The sequence below is a fragment of the Polypterus senegalus genome, chromosome 17 (genome assembly GCF_016835505.1).
Source record: "Polypterus senegalus isolate Bchr_013 chromosome 17, ASM1683550v1, whole genome shotgun sequence".
Lineage (NCBI taxonomy): Eukaryota > Metazoa > Chordata > Cladistia > Polypteriformes > Polypteridae > Polypterus > Polypterus senegalus.
The window spans coordinates 3,296,248-3,310,850 of NC_053170.1; the positions used below are offsets into that span (position 1 = coordinate 3,296,248).

Sequence of the window (14,603 nt, forward strand, 5' to 3'; positions counted from 1 at the left end):
GAATTACCAGTCTACGTCTGTGTCTCTTTAAGAAGTTAGTTAAAGCAAAGCTATTCAGGGTTGGCACCGGGGGGCTGTGCTGCCGTCTTACACACCAGGCATCCATTGCCTTTCTCGTCAGTCTGCGACTTCCCCGCGGGTCTCTTGTGTGTCGTGTTTTTTTTTTTATTATTATTTCTGTCGCATCTCCAAAAACGTGCAGGTCAGATGAACTTGATTCCAAAATGTTGCGAATGTGATGGACTGCTGCTGTCCCGTCCAGGGCTGGATCTTCTGCCTTGAGTCCAGTGTTGTAGGGATGGGGTGCCCGTCTGGAGTAGGATTGCAGTCAAAAATAACTTGTAATAATTTAAGTAGAATTTTTTGACGACGACCCTACTCTATACGCCCGCGATTTAACGACGAGATGAAATTAAAACTGCAGACGCTGCCGTCTCAACGACGAATCCCGGCTTGACTGTAGAGATCAAGGGAAACGCTGCTGCGAATGGCCACTAGATGTCACTGTGCACTCGCACTTCTCGGCGGGGCGGAGCTCAGCGGTTCGGGCCGCACAAATGAGCCCCCCGAGAGCCAAACCGTTCAAAAGTGTTTGGGGACAGCTGGACACGTTGAGACTATTAAAAGATAGACCTCCGCTATTCATACAGACATATAAACTTAAAACGCAGAACGTCGACAGCGCGCTACTGATTAAATAAGAGAGAAGTTGGGCGCATGCGCAGATCACTGCGCGTTGCTGCACACAACATTAACATCCGCGTGCAGCCGTGCAACGGGTGACACCTCAGCGCCACACTGAAGAGGGTGATGTTTTTATTTAACAGTGACTGGAGTGCCAATCCTGCCACCAATCCTCCAAGTTGGAGGACCTGTTTGTGGGGCTGGATGCAGATTGACGTCATACGCAGAATAGAGCAACTGCAGGTTAAGGGCCTTGGATCGTCCATGAAGTCCTTAAGTCGAACCTGGGAGAAGACAAGAAGGCATTGCATTTATATAGCGCCTTACATAGAGAGAGGGAGCCACTTTAACCCTCACCAATGTGCAGCACCCACCTGGATGATGTGACGGTGCCCATTTTGCGCCAGTATGCTCACCACACCTGAGCTGTTAGGTGGTGTAGTGGTGAGAGACGGTTACTCAATTAGAGACTGGAGATGATTATGGGGACCGGAATGACCAGGCCGTGGTGGGCAACTTAGCCCATCAGGATGCAACCTGCTCTTTATGAAAGATGCCCAGCGATCTTTAATGACCACAGAGAGTCCGGATCTCGGTTTGAAGGATGGTGCCATTTTCATACCCCAGTGGCCCTGTTACTGCGCTGGGGGCATTGGGATCCACATTCAGACCACAGAGTAAGTGCCCTCTGCTGGCCTCACCAGCACCTCTTCCAGCAGCAACCCAAGCTTTTCCTAGGTGGTCTCCTATCCAGGTACTGTTAAAGCAGGGATGTCAAACTCCAGCCCTGGAGGGCCACAGTAGCTGCAGGTTTTCATTCTAACCATCTTCTTAATTAGTGACCAGTTTTTGATGCTAATTACCTTCTTTAGCCTTCACTTTAATTAGCTTGACTCAGGCCCCTTAGTTGTTTTTTCCTTAATTAGCAGCCGGACAGCAATGAGACATAAAACAAGCAGGACATGACCAGCTCACCTGTACCCATCAAACAAAATCTGAAAATAGACATGACGGTCTCAGTAAGGTCGATCCCTCAGGTTACCAAAACATTTTAGGAGTTCTTAGAAAAAAACAGAATATCAACAGTTCTGGAAATGTCTACTGTGGCGACAAGCCATGGAATTGAATAACGGGTTTAATTAACAGCAAGAATCAGCGTCTCATTAAGGAACTGGTTGGAGTTTGAAGCCCCAATTTATCTGGTTATCTGTTGGCTCGTTTCAAGTCTCATTTCTGTTTGGCTGTCATTTAATGAAGCAAAGAATCAGTTCAGAAGACTTAATCCTTAAAAACGGGGCTATTAAAATAGAGGGAAAAGAAGTTAATTAGCAGTGGAAACTGGACACGGATTGGGAAAAGGGTCAGAAAGAAAACCTGCACCCACTGTGGCCCTCCAGGCCTGGAGTTTGACCCCCATGTGTTAAAGGAAGGGGCAGAGGCCATGTGGAGCAGTCGGCTATAAATCTGAACTGAGTGGTGGGACTTGAAGGGTCTTCCAGTAGAAGTCCATTGCCTTTACAGTCGTGGAATACACAAAAGCCCACTTACTGAATAGCTGATAATATGCTAATATAAAGTGATGAGTCCTGTCTTAGTTTACATGAGAGACACGCGAGGAGCTTCACCACTGCAGGAACTTTGTTTTCAGGAACCACTGAGTTCCTGTACCTTGTGGTCCCTGACCACCTTCATGTGTGGCGTTCCCACCACACAACAGGAACTTTAAAACTTATGCAAAATATGTCTGTAGTACTGTGTTAGCCATTATGAATGTAGAGAAAAGCCAAGCAAAATGACACCTTTCATTGGCTAACTAAAAGGATGACATCTTTGCCTGAAGAAGGGGCCTGAGTTGCCTCGAAAGCTTGCATATTGTAATCCTGTTAGTTAGCCAATAAAAGGTGGCATTTTGCTTGGCTTTTCTCTACAAAATATGTGACATGCAAATAAGAGCGATACAGCACGGTGCGATTTGGAGTTCATGGGGGGACCCACACCCCTCATCGCTTTGATGCACTCTGGACTTCACAGGGGGGCGAGGGGGGGATTATTGCTTGAATGCAGCGCATGTTGTGGCAAACTGGGGGGTGGGGGCCTGTGAAGAGTGAGGTGGTGCAAAGTGCGGCGCCTCATCTTCATCAACGGCTCACCAAAGTCCAGACGACTGGCTGATTTGTAAGGTGGTGCCAGTCCTTGTGGTCAACCAATCAGCACAATTCATTGCCCGAGTCCCACCCATGATAGCTCCTGGTTGAAAGAAATGTACACACCCTGGAGGAGGAGCTAAAAAAAAGTACACGAAACTACAAATGGCCCGAGTTCTTGTGGTGGGAATGCTACAGACCTTCCTGAGTTGCTACCAAGCCCCTGGTTCCTGCAGTGGCTCTTTAACTTCTGCACTCCAAAAGACCTCCGTTAAAGCGGTTAGGCAAAAAAGTAACAGAACTGAAACCGCTTGCATGTACCAACCAGGCATGTCCTTAGCTTTAGCAGATATATACAGTGGTGTGAAAAACTCTTTGCCCCCTTCCTGATTTCTTATTCTTTTGCATGTTTGTCACACAAAATGTTTCTGATCATCAAACACATTTAACTATTAGTCAAATATAACACAAGTAAACACAAAATGCAGTTTTTAAATGATGGTTTTTAGTATATAGGGAGAAAAAAAACCTACGTGGCCCTGTGTGAAAAAGTAATTGCCCCCTGAACCTAATAACTGGTTGGGCCACCCTTAGCAGCAATAACTGCAATCAAGCGTTTGCGATAACTTTCAATGAGTCTTTTAAGGCGCTCTGGAGGAATTTTGGCCCACTCATCTTTGCAGAATTGTTGTAATTCAGCTTTATTTGAGGGTTTTCTAGCATGAAGCGCCTTTTTAAGGTCATGCATGTCATAGCATCTCAATTGGATTCAGGTCAGGACTTTGACTAGGCCACTCCAAATTCTTCATTTTGAGGTGGATTTGCTGCTGTGTTTTGGGTCATTGTCCTGTCGCAGCACCTAAGATCGCTTCAGCTTGACTTGACGAACAGATGGCCGGACATTCTCCTTCAGGATTTTTTGGTAGACAGTAGAATTCATGGTTCCATCTATCACAGCAAGCCTTCCAGGTCCTGAAGCAGCAAAACAACCCCAGACCATCACACTACCACCACCATATTTTACTGTTGGTATGATGTTCTTTTTCTGAAATGCTGTGTTCCTTTTACGCCAGATGTAACGGGACATTTGCCTTCCAAAAAGTTCAACTTTTGTCTCATCAGTCCACAAGGTATTTTCCCAAAAGTCTTGGCAATCATTGAGATGTTTCTTAGTAAAATTGAGACGAGCCCTAATGTTCTTTTTGCTTAACAGTGGTTTGTGTCTTGGAAATCTGCCATGCAGGCCGTTTTTGCAGGCCAGTCTCTTTCTTATGGTGGAGTCGTGAACACTGACCTTAATTGAGGCAAGTGAGGCCTGCAGTTCTTTAGACGTTGTCCTGGGGTCTTTTGTGACCTCTCGGATGAGTCGTCTCTGCGCTCTTGGGGTAATTTTGGTCGGCCGGCCACTCCTGGGAAGGTTCACCACTGTTCCATGTTTTTGCCATTTGTGGATAATGGCTCTCACTGTGGTTCACTGGAGTCCCAAAGCTTTAGAGATGGCTTTATAACCTTTACCAGCCTGATAGATCTCAATGACTTCTGTTCTCATTTGTTCCTGAATTTCTTTGGATCTTGGCATGATGTCTAGCTTTTGAGGTGCTTTTGGTCTACTTCTCTGTGTCAGGCAGCTCCTATTGAAGTGATTTCTTGATTGAAACAGGTGTGGCAGTAATCAGGCCTGGAAATTGAACTCAGGTGTGATACACCACAGTTAGGTGATTTTTGAACAAGGGGGCAATTACTTTTACACACAGGGCCATGTAGGTTTGGATTTTTTTTCTCCCTAAATAATAAAACCATCATTTAAAACTGCATTTTGTGTTTACTTGTGTTATATTTGACTAATGGTTAAATGTGTTTGATGATCAGAAACATTTTGTGTGACAAACATGCAAAAGAATAAGAAATCAGGAAGGGGGCAAAGAGTTTTTCACACCACTGTATATCTTAGACCCCCTCAGTATCACACAAATGGTACAGTAGACGAGTGGAGGTCGGGTGGGTACTTTCACCACCTCAATCCCCGCTACTCAGTACAAAGGGTGCCAATGTCAAACTCGCCGTATTTCACATTCGCATTTGAGGGGAGGACTGCAGCCAGTCTCTACAAAATGGGGGTCCGAGCCCACTCACAGGCCCTATTTAGTGCTTCTGCTTTTTTTTTCCAACATGCTGGTCTTTTGACACATGAGAGTTAAACTCTCGCAGTCGCGTGGAGACGAAGTGTACTCATTTAAAATGAATTGATGCTTTTTAGTCGGGTAGTGCGGTGACGCAGTGGGTGGCGCTGCTGCCTCACCAATCCTCTGCTCGCTCCTTGTCTGTTGGGAGCTTGCGTTTTTTATTTTTTATAATCAGGTATTCCTCGCGCATCCCCATTGGCTTGTGCGGTAACTTAATCAGCGATCCCATAATTATAAACGCATTTTATTTATATAGCGCCTTTCCCGTCCTCAAAGCATTTCACAGAAATTCAAAATGAACATCGGTCATGTACAACACTGAATAAAAAAAAATCGCCCTGCGTGAGTGCGCGGGTCTCCAAGTCGGTCCCGCTCGAGTGTGGATGTCGGTGTCTGGTGACACGTCCGGGACCACCCTATACCCTATAGCGGGTTTAAGCAGGCGGGTATCGTGCTCGCGTTGACTTTCAGGCGTCTCCTGCAATGGGACATGCGGGGGTCAGCAGAAACGTCATCAATGTCGCCGACTGTCTGGACGCTCCACGAGCTGGTTTGGAGCCCGAGGTGTGCAAACAGTACTTCCTGCGCGCACGGCCACCCCAATTTCTCCCAGTAGAATTGTAAAAGTGCTTGTGACGATTACAGACAGCCGAGTCCTGACCTCTCCGAGGTCCTCGTTAAATGTCGCAGTCCCGAGTAGCTGGATGGCGTTTTTGTACATGAATGTGGAGTGTGGCTTGGTGGGTAACCATTTGGACTTTAGACCCTGAGGATGTGGGTCCAAATCCCACCGCTGACACTGCGTATCCCTGAGCAAGTCACTTCACCTGTGGCTGTTCCAACTGCAGAAACAACGAAAAAAACAGGACCCGGCGTATCTCAGATGGATAAAGGCGTCAACCGAAGTAAGCCAATGAATGCTCTCCATTGTACGGACGGCCGCTGTGGGCTGCGCACGGTGTAATTTGGCACCGTTCCTTTTTTTTCTTTTTTCCATTTTAAATTCCTCCTGGCTTTTCTGAATCCAGAGAATTCTCTAAAGACCTATAAGAACAATCAAATACAGGACCACCATACCACAATAGACCTACAGAGAGCAAAGAGAAAAAAAAAGAAATGGGGCGAGGAGGTTGGAGAAGAACAGGTGCAAACCACAACACGACATAATTGAGACAAGCAGCGCAAAGCTACAGGGGGTCCTGGCAGGGCTCCAAATTCAGACGCAACGCCCCTCCATAACGCAGGCTTCCTGTGTAACCACCCACTCCAGATCCTCAATAAACTGAGTAGTGCAACACGAAAAGCGACCCCACTTACTCCCACCCGCAGTTGTTTCCAGGCCTACCCACTTTTCAATTTCTGGCTTCGTTATTGGCTGTCTAAATCACGGACTGCATTTCGTAGCGAACGCGAAGACGACCCAACACCAAATTACAGTAACGGCCACTGGGGGGCGCACGCGTGACCAGTGAGTGTGTGTGTGTGCACGCGCGTGAGCGCGCTCCCGTGTCCACGCTCATATAGGATTTCTTTAGGCTCGGAGCTGCACACATGGTTGCAATTGTCTAATTACAGAGTCGTTGTGAAATAACTCGCGCTGTGCTTTGCGGCTGTAATTTTAAAAAGGAAATTCTTGACTGAAGGGTCTCAGCTGGGGGGGTGGGGGGGCAACGTTTCTGTAAATCCATTTAAAGAAAGCGTCGTTGTAATATGCATCTATTTATGCAAAGCTTTGGTTCTGGAAAGATTTATGCAAATACCCGACATGAGCAGAAGTTCGCCAGCCGCTGTGAAATGACAAGCGCTGCCTTGTGGATGTTAGCTCATCCATTTGTATATAGGGGGCGTCGCCAGGCAGGAGGCGGGGCCTATGTGGGAAGTGTCGGACACAAGGCTGGCATCAACCATCATCGGGACGCCGTCACGTGCAGCTGGCCGATTTAGAAGCGCCATGGAGCCCGTCCGCCCAGACTTAAAAAAACAGCGAGCGGGGGTCTGGGTTCAAAAATGGACACTTAATTGTACTGATGTAGCGCCTTTCCCGTGTTCAACGTGCCTAAGCAATATTTAGTAGAGAAGAATAGAAAAGGCTTCAGTAAATGACACCAGTTAGAAATGATGGAGAAGTCTGTGACTATGTGCAGCTTCTGTCATTCTCAAATGCACTTTTCAAGAAAGCCTAAAGGAACAGCTTGCATGGTGTATAGCGCCTTTCTACACCAAACACGAGTTATAGCATCTGAGAGACACAATCGGTCACATTTACTTTTTTGTTTATCCCCCATCAGAGCACATGTAGGCAGGCGAAGTGACGGGCTCAGAGTCACATCGTGTCAGTAGCAGGAACTGAACCCACGATCTCGGGGTTTGAGGCGAAAGTCATTTCTACAGGTGGCGCTCCGAAAGGTTATGCCAGGCTGATTAAGTGAAGTGCTCAGGGTCAGACCTGCGACTATAAGCATTTTTGTCTCAGAACCTGGGGAAAATAGTAATCATCATAATAATAATTTTGATGTATATAGCTACCTTTCATGCTCATATAACGCCTTCCATGGCAAACGCCATTAGAGAAGTTAAGTACAAATATTTAAGATTACAATAGTAAGAGATGCATAGGAAAGGCTCCGTTATAACACTAGTTAGTCACCTGATTAGTCACCACGTCGCGTTGCAGATGAAGACCCCCATCGCCCCCATGACTTTTCCGTGTGTCTTCCTTTAGCGTCACTTTCAGTATGTGTTGTTTTTTTGTTTTTTATTTTTACTTTTAAGCTAAAGTTACGCCCGCTGCTATTCTTCACATTTAATCTCAGGTGGTTGTCTCTTCACACTATGGTTCCATTGTTGGCCATTTTCCAATGCACTTTCTCAACAATGGTTAAAGAAACAGCCTTCATTGTATATAGCGCCTTTCTATAATGAATTCAACAACATACTTTGCGAGTACATAAACCTTCATGCAGCAAGTTCTGTATATTCTAACAGAAGGCGCACCAGTACAGGTTAAGTGACTTGCTCACGGTCACTCTCAAGCATATTGATTTTAGCATCGTCCAGTAGCTAAGTCGGCGTTTCTCAGCGTTTAAGTATTTGCGACCCGAATTTTCATAACAGTTTTAATCGCGCCCCCCTAAGGTTTTTTTGAAAGGATCCCACTAATACCAATTTGTTCTTTTTTAATTAATGATATATCATAGATGCATATTTTATTATACTTAACTTTTATCGACATTTATCTAACTCTATATTTATTTTTCTAGTATCAGAATGTAGTTTAAATTAATTTGTTTTGGTTTCCATAGATGTATTTTTCATATTGTCGATTCTTGTTTTCTTTTTTTCATATTCTCGCCCTTTTGTTACTAGCCCCTAAGGGCCCCCACAGTTTGAGAACCACTGACCTAAGTATAATTAAAAATATATTTTTATATAGCGCCTTTCCCTTGCTCCAACTCCTTTATGAATGTTCAGAATAATAGAAGCTCACTAAATAGTACTGGATAGAAAGCGAGGAGCCATTTATTTACTGTTAAGTCACCTCATTCTGCTGCAGCCGAAGACCCCTAAAGCTCTGCTGTGTTCCCTTCCATCACTCCCGGGGTTCCTGTCCTCACTTTGCTGATTCTTTGCCCACCGCTGTACTTCACATTAAATCTGAGGTGGTTGGCTCTTCATAGTAATGTTCCACTGTTTGCCGTTTTTCAAATGCACTTCTTCGACAAAGTGAAATATATATAGTGTCTTTCTATAATGAATACGGTAGTAACCTGCATGCTGTTTCCATATATTTTTACAGGTTGTGCACCAGGAGATTAATTCACTTCCTCCGAGTCACACTCAGGCCTATTTATCTGAGAACCTCCCAGTGCCTTAGTGATTATACTACATATATACATACATATACATACATATACATACAGTGGTGTGAAAAACTATTTGCCCCCTTCCTGATTTCTTATTCTTTTGCATGTTTGTCACACAAAATGTTTCTGATCATCAAACACATTTAACCATTAGTCAAATATAACACAAGTAAACACAAAATGCAGTTTTTAAATGATGGTTTTATTATTTAGGGAGAAAAAATCCAAACCTACATGGCCCTGTGTGAAAAAGTAATTGCCCCCCGAACCTAATAACTGGTTGGGCCACCCTTAGCAGCAATAACTGCAATCAAGTGTTTGCGATAACTTGCAATGAGTCTTTTACAGCTCTGGAGGAATTTTGGCCCACTCATCTTTGCAGAATTGTTGTAATTCAGCTTTATTTGAGGGTTTTCTAGCATGAACCGCCTTTTTAAGGTCATGCCATAGCATCTCAATTGGATTCAGGTCAGGACTTTGACTAGGCCACTCCAAAGTCTTCATTTTGTTTTTCTTCGGCCATTCAGAGGTGGATTTGTTGCTGTGTTTTGGGTCATTGTCCTGTTGCAGCACCCAAGATCGCTTCAGCTTGACTTGACGAACAGATGGCCGGACATTCTCCTTCAGGATTTTTTGGTAGACAGTAGAATTCATGGTTCCATCTATCACAGCAAGCCTTCCAGGTCGTGAAGCAGCAAAACAACCCCAGACCATCACACTACCACCACCATATTTTACTGTTGGTATGATGTTCTTTTCTGAAATGCTGTGTTCCTTTTACGCCAGATGTAACGGACATTTGCCTTCCAAAAGTTCAACTTTTGTCTCATCAGTCCACAAGGTATTTTCCCAAAAGTCTTGGCAATCATTGAGATGTTTCTTAGCAGAATTGAGACGAGCCCTAATGTTCTTTTTGCTTAACAGTGGTTTGCGTCTTGGAAATCTGCCATGCAGGCCGTTTTGCCCAGTCTCTTTCTTATGGTGGAGTCGTGAACACTGACCTTAATTGAGGCAAGTGAGGCCTGCAGTTCTTTAGACGTTGTCCTGGGGTCTTTTGTGACCTCTCGGATGAGTCGTCTCTGCGCTCTTGGGGTAATTTTGGTCGGCCGGCCACTCCTGGGAAGGTTCACCACTGTTCAAAGTTTTTGCCATTTGTGGATAATGGCTCTCACTGTGGTTCACTGGAGTCCCAAAGCTTTAGAAATGGCTTTATAACCTTTACCAGACTGATAGATCTCAATTACTTCTGTTCTCATTTGTTCCTGAATTTCTTTGGATCTTGGCATGATGTCTAGCTTTTGAGGTGCTTTTGGTCTACTTCTCTGTGTCAGGCAGCTCCTATTTAAGTGATTTCTTGATTGAAACAGGTGTGGCAGTAATCAGGAAATTGAACTCAGGTGTGATACACCACAGTTAGGTTATTTTTAACAAGGGGAATTACTTTTTCACACAGGGCCATGTAGGTTTGGATTTTTTCTCCCTAAATAATAAAACCATCATTTAAAACTGCATTTTGTGTTTACTTGTGTTATATTTGACTAATAGTTAAATGTGTTTGATGATCAGAAACATTTTGTGTGACAAACATGCAAAAGAATAAGAAATCAGGAAGGGGCAAATAGTTTTCACACCACTGTACATATATATATATATATATATATATATATATATATATATATATATATATATATATATATATATATATATATCACTGTTCCACTGTTCATAGTGCTTTATAAAGATTGAGAAGGTTACGATTGTCATAAAAGCTTAGTCAATAACACTGGGTAGAATTCCAAAGCACTTTTCAAAAAAGATGAAAGTGACGGCTTTTAGATTATATAGCGCCTTTCAATAATGAATACCATCTTTAGCAGTCAATACACCGTTCATTTATATAGTGCCTTTCTTAACCAATTAGAACAGTAAAACATCCAGCGCCTTTCGAAGCGGATGATGTGACTCGCACCTGGCGTTGGCAGTAGAAATTTCAAACTTAGACTCTCTTAAGTGGGCTCCATGGGTGAGCTTGAACTGGAACTGTCTGAAAGGCGCTAGAATACCTCGACTTTCAGCTCCGTTTTCGTAACAGATTCTACAAGGCCAGTACAAGTGGGGTTTGCCACGTCCCCCAATTCGAGGGATGCTGTGTTGTGACGTCACCTGCCTAATTTCGACGCCGCACCTGCCCCGAAGCGTCACTGTCCAGTTTCGCTGCTTCATCACAGTGGACGGGTGCGGGGTCACCTCGGGGCTTTATCTTCCTGGCTTGATCCCCTGCCTTGTGCTGCTACTGCCTCTCTGCACTGCTATCGTGTCGGATTTGATTTTAATAAGTGGCGTTGTGTCCTTTTTTATTATTTATTTATTTATGTTTTTTCGTTTTGCAGGACAAACAGCGCGTAAAGCGCTGCGTCTTTGAATTTGGAAAGGCTGCTGAAACACGCAGGTTATTTATACATCGGGGACTCCGGTGTCACTGCCCCTACATGGAAGCCTTCTCTGTCCTGCACGAAACCATGTGGAACAAACACACACAAACACACACACACACATGCACACCCACACGCGGGTGCCCACTGCCAAAAAGATTGAGAAATGGACCGTTTGCAGCCATCTTTAAGATAAGCAGCGCGCACAGCAAGTAAGTATACAGCCAGAAACGCGCGTCCGAGCAGTCTTGGGGGCTGGCCGTGTCTCCCCTCATAGTGAGACCACCGCGAAATGGCTTTGGGAATCGGCTGGATGCCTAAATAATAATAATAATAATAATAATAATAATAAAACTTCAGCGCTCGTCCGAGAAAATCACCGCTCGAAACTAGTGACGCCAAAACGCAGACATTCTGGTGGGGGGCTGACACGAATGACACCGAGGTGGGAATTGGGATCAGGCCTGAACGTGTGACAGTGCGCAGGCGGCTCACACTGCAGAATGTCACACGGGAGTGCTGTTGGTCGCTGACCTAAAGTTGACAAATTCTGCACTTCCATGTTGACCAAGCCAGCAGTGCGGCGGCCTTATTTCTAATGAGAAAAACAAGACAGCATTATAAATAAATAAATAAATAATAAAATAAATAAAGAGCAACCGACAGGCGGCGTGCTGTTCGGACAGGAAGAGCCTCCCTGTAGCTGGTACACGTGACAATGAGACTGCTGCTGTCTATCAGTGTTTCTTTCATATATAGTGCCTTTCACGTCCATCTGTCTATGTACACTTTACAGTATCTTCCTAATATATGTTTATATTATATAGCGCCTTTCTAACTGGCTATTTAAATTACTGTATACAATCCCCTTCCTATTTCCCTATGTGCATAGAATAGCACTATATAATTTACATTATTTTAAATAAATAGATTGGAAAGGAACTATAAAATTTACATGGATAATAATGAAAGGCGCTATATAATATACACATATATAGAAATACAGTACAATACACTAATATATATATATATATATATATATGATTAAGTATTGCCTTCCCTATCTATTTATATCAGAATTAATTATATAGTGCCATTCTACCGATCTGAGTTACAGTATTTCCTGATTCCACATCTCCCACTGTACTTTATATTATCTCTCATGTAGTGTCCTTCATATCCTATCTGTCTATCTAGTATAGCCTATCTGATATCTATTATATAGCGTCTTCCTTACCTATCTACCATGAAGTGTCTTAATATCTACCTAATATTTATTTGATATTATGTATCTTGTGCTCTAGCTGCCTATTATAGCATCGTTCATATCTATCTATATTATAATGCTTTTATATCTGTTTATTTGAAATAATTTATCTGATGTAGTGATCTGTCACTTGATTTCACGCCTATCTGTCAATCATATAGTGCCTTTCTAATCCGTCATATAGTGTTTAATCAGTCTAATCTTCAATATAGTGCCTTTCAGAACTCTCCATATATGTTACGGTCTGTCTAATCTTTTATACAGTGCTTTTCACTTATCTATTCATTAAACTGATAAGGTGCTATATAAGAGACAGGTAGATGACAAGCATTATATAATAGAACCCTTCATGTGTATCAGTTTCTCTATTTGTAATATAGTGCCTTTCTTATTTATCTATAGTGCCTTTCACGTCTGTCCATCCATTTACCTTTTGACGTTTGAGGAGACATAGCGTTGCTATTAATAAGACAGATAAGTAGATACTGTAGATGTGAAAGGCACTGTAAAGTAGATAGATAGATAGTACACTATTTAAAGTGAACGTTGGGCTCTTTTAATCCTTTACACCCCACTGCAGCCCCCCACACACCCGTGCCTCCCTGCCTTTGGTGGCTAATTAACCCGCCCGCCTATCTCGCTCGGCGTTTCGCCTCCAGGTACACATAAAGTATCCTGGCCTTTGCTCCATTGTCTTCGTCAGGTCACACCTCTGTTTCTTTTGTCCCACTGACTATCACGTGGCCCCTTTCAGATGTGGACGATAAAGGATTTCCCGTTTTTCTGTTTCGGTGGTTGAAAAGAAACTGAGCGGCGCTGAATAAAACACGTGAAAATGAAGTCCAAGCAATCCGAGTCTGATTTCGCTTTATGGGTTGTAAATGAAACTCCCCCTCTATGACTCCCTGACCCGTTTCATCCAGCACACGAGCTCATGGGGGGCTGAGCCTATACCAGCAGCACTGGGTGTACGGCAGGAGGCAGACCTGGATGAGGTGCCAGTCCTTTGCAGGGTCTGCCCTCGCTGACACTTCCACGCAATCCCCGAATAAACTCGGTGTTTTGCCTATAGGAATATAAGAAGAAAAAGACATGCACACTCCAGCGCGTGGCAGCCGAACTGAGGCCTATGGGCTAACCGCTGCGTCACCCTGCCACTCTTATGTAAGTCAGAAAAAAACAAAAATAATAAAAGATATGTTTGAAGTAGAACCTCAAAATTTCAATAAAATATATGCAGATTTCCGTTTGACCCCTAGGGGGCTCTAAAGTCCTTCTACGAGTAAGTGGCTGTAGTTTCTGCCGAAAAGTGCAAATTGCTTAAAACCGATATGTGCAAGTGAGTCGTGGTGACTGCTGAATCCTCCATGCGTGGCCACCAAGGACCGCGTAGTCGTTATTTTCCACTTTTTTTTTTCTTAATTTATGCGTTTAAAAAAGTGAGGAGACAAAAAGGCACGAACGAGAGAGAGTGACTTCCGGTGAGGAGGGGGAGAGGGCACGATGCCTACGTGACGGTCCTAATTACAAACTTCTCCTTGGAGTTCCTAACTCGCCTTCCGTGTTCATGCGGCAGATGCGTGTACTTGAACGTGATGGAAAGACGTCCTGCGTGGGGCAAACTGCTGCGTGGAAGGCGCGTGCATCACCGAAGGGCCACGAGTGTGCGCGCCTGCGCTGTCACTTACTTGTCTGGCTTCACCGGCAAATGCGCGCACTCGTGTTTTTGCCTCTTCGCGAATGCGTGTGGACTGTGTCTCTGCTGCCTTGTGGCGGTCATGGAATTCGAGAGTCATTTCAGGTGTCCTAGACGATGATCGCCGATGCCTGAAGAGTTTCCCTGAAGAGTTTCGTAAGAGTGCGCGCGTCACACTTTTCAATTCGGCGTGCGTGTCAGATGAGTCCTCGAGCACTAAATGTCCGCGTGTGGGTGTGACAGGGTGCGGGTGAGGAGGCTTCCTGTCACAGCGGTTGCGGCTGCTCGCGTGTCAGAAGACGCTGATTTGAGGCGAAAGCCTGCAGCGAACTGG

At 44.3% G+C, this 14,603-nt stretch overlaps 1 protein-coding gene across 1 annotated transcript in view; it reads left to right on the forward strand.

Moving 5' to 3' along the window:
- The first annotated feature begins 11,414 nt into the window (after nt 1–11,414).
- Nucleotides 11,415–14,603, forward strand: part of LOC120518204 (supervillin-like) — a 77,543-nt gene continuing 74,354 nt past the window's right edge. The window contains exon 1 of the mRNA XM_039740859.1: nt 11,415–11,518. The gene's annotated coding sequence lies outside the window, so the exon portion shown is untranslated. The remainder of the gene's footprint in view (nt 11,519–14,603) is intronic.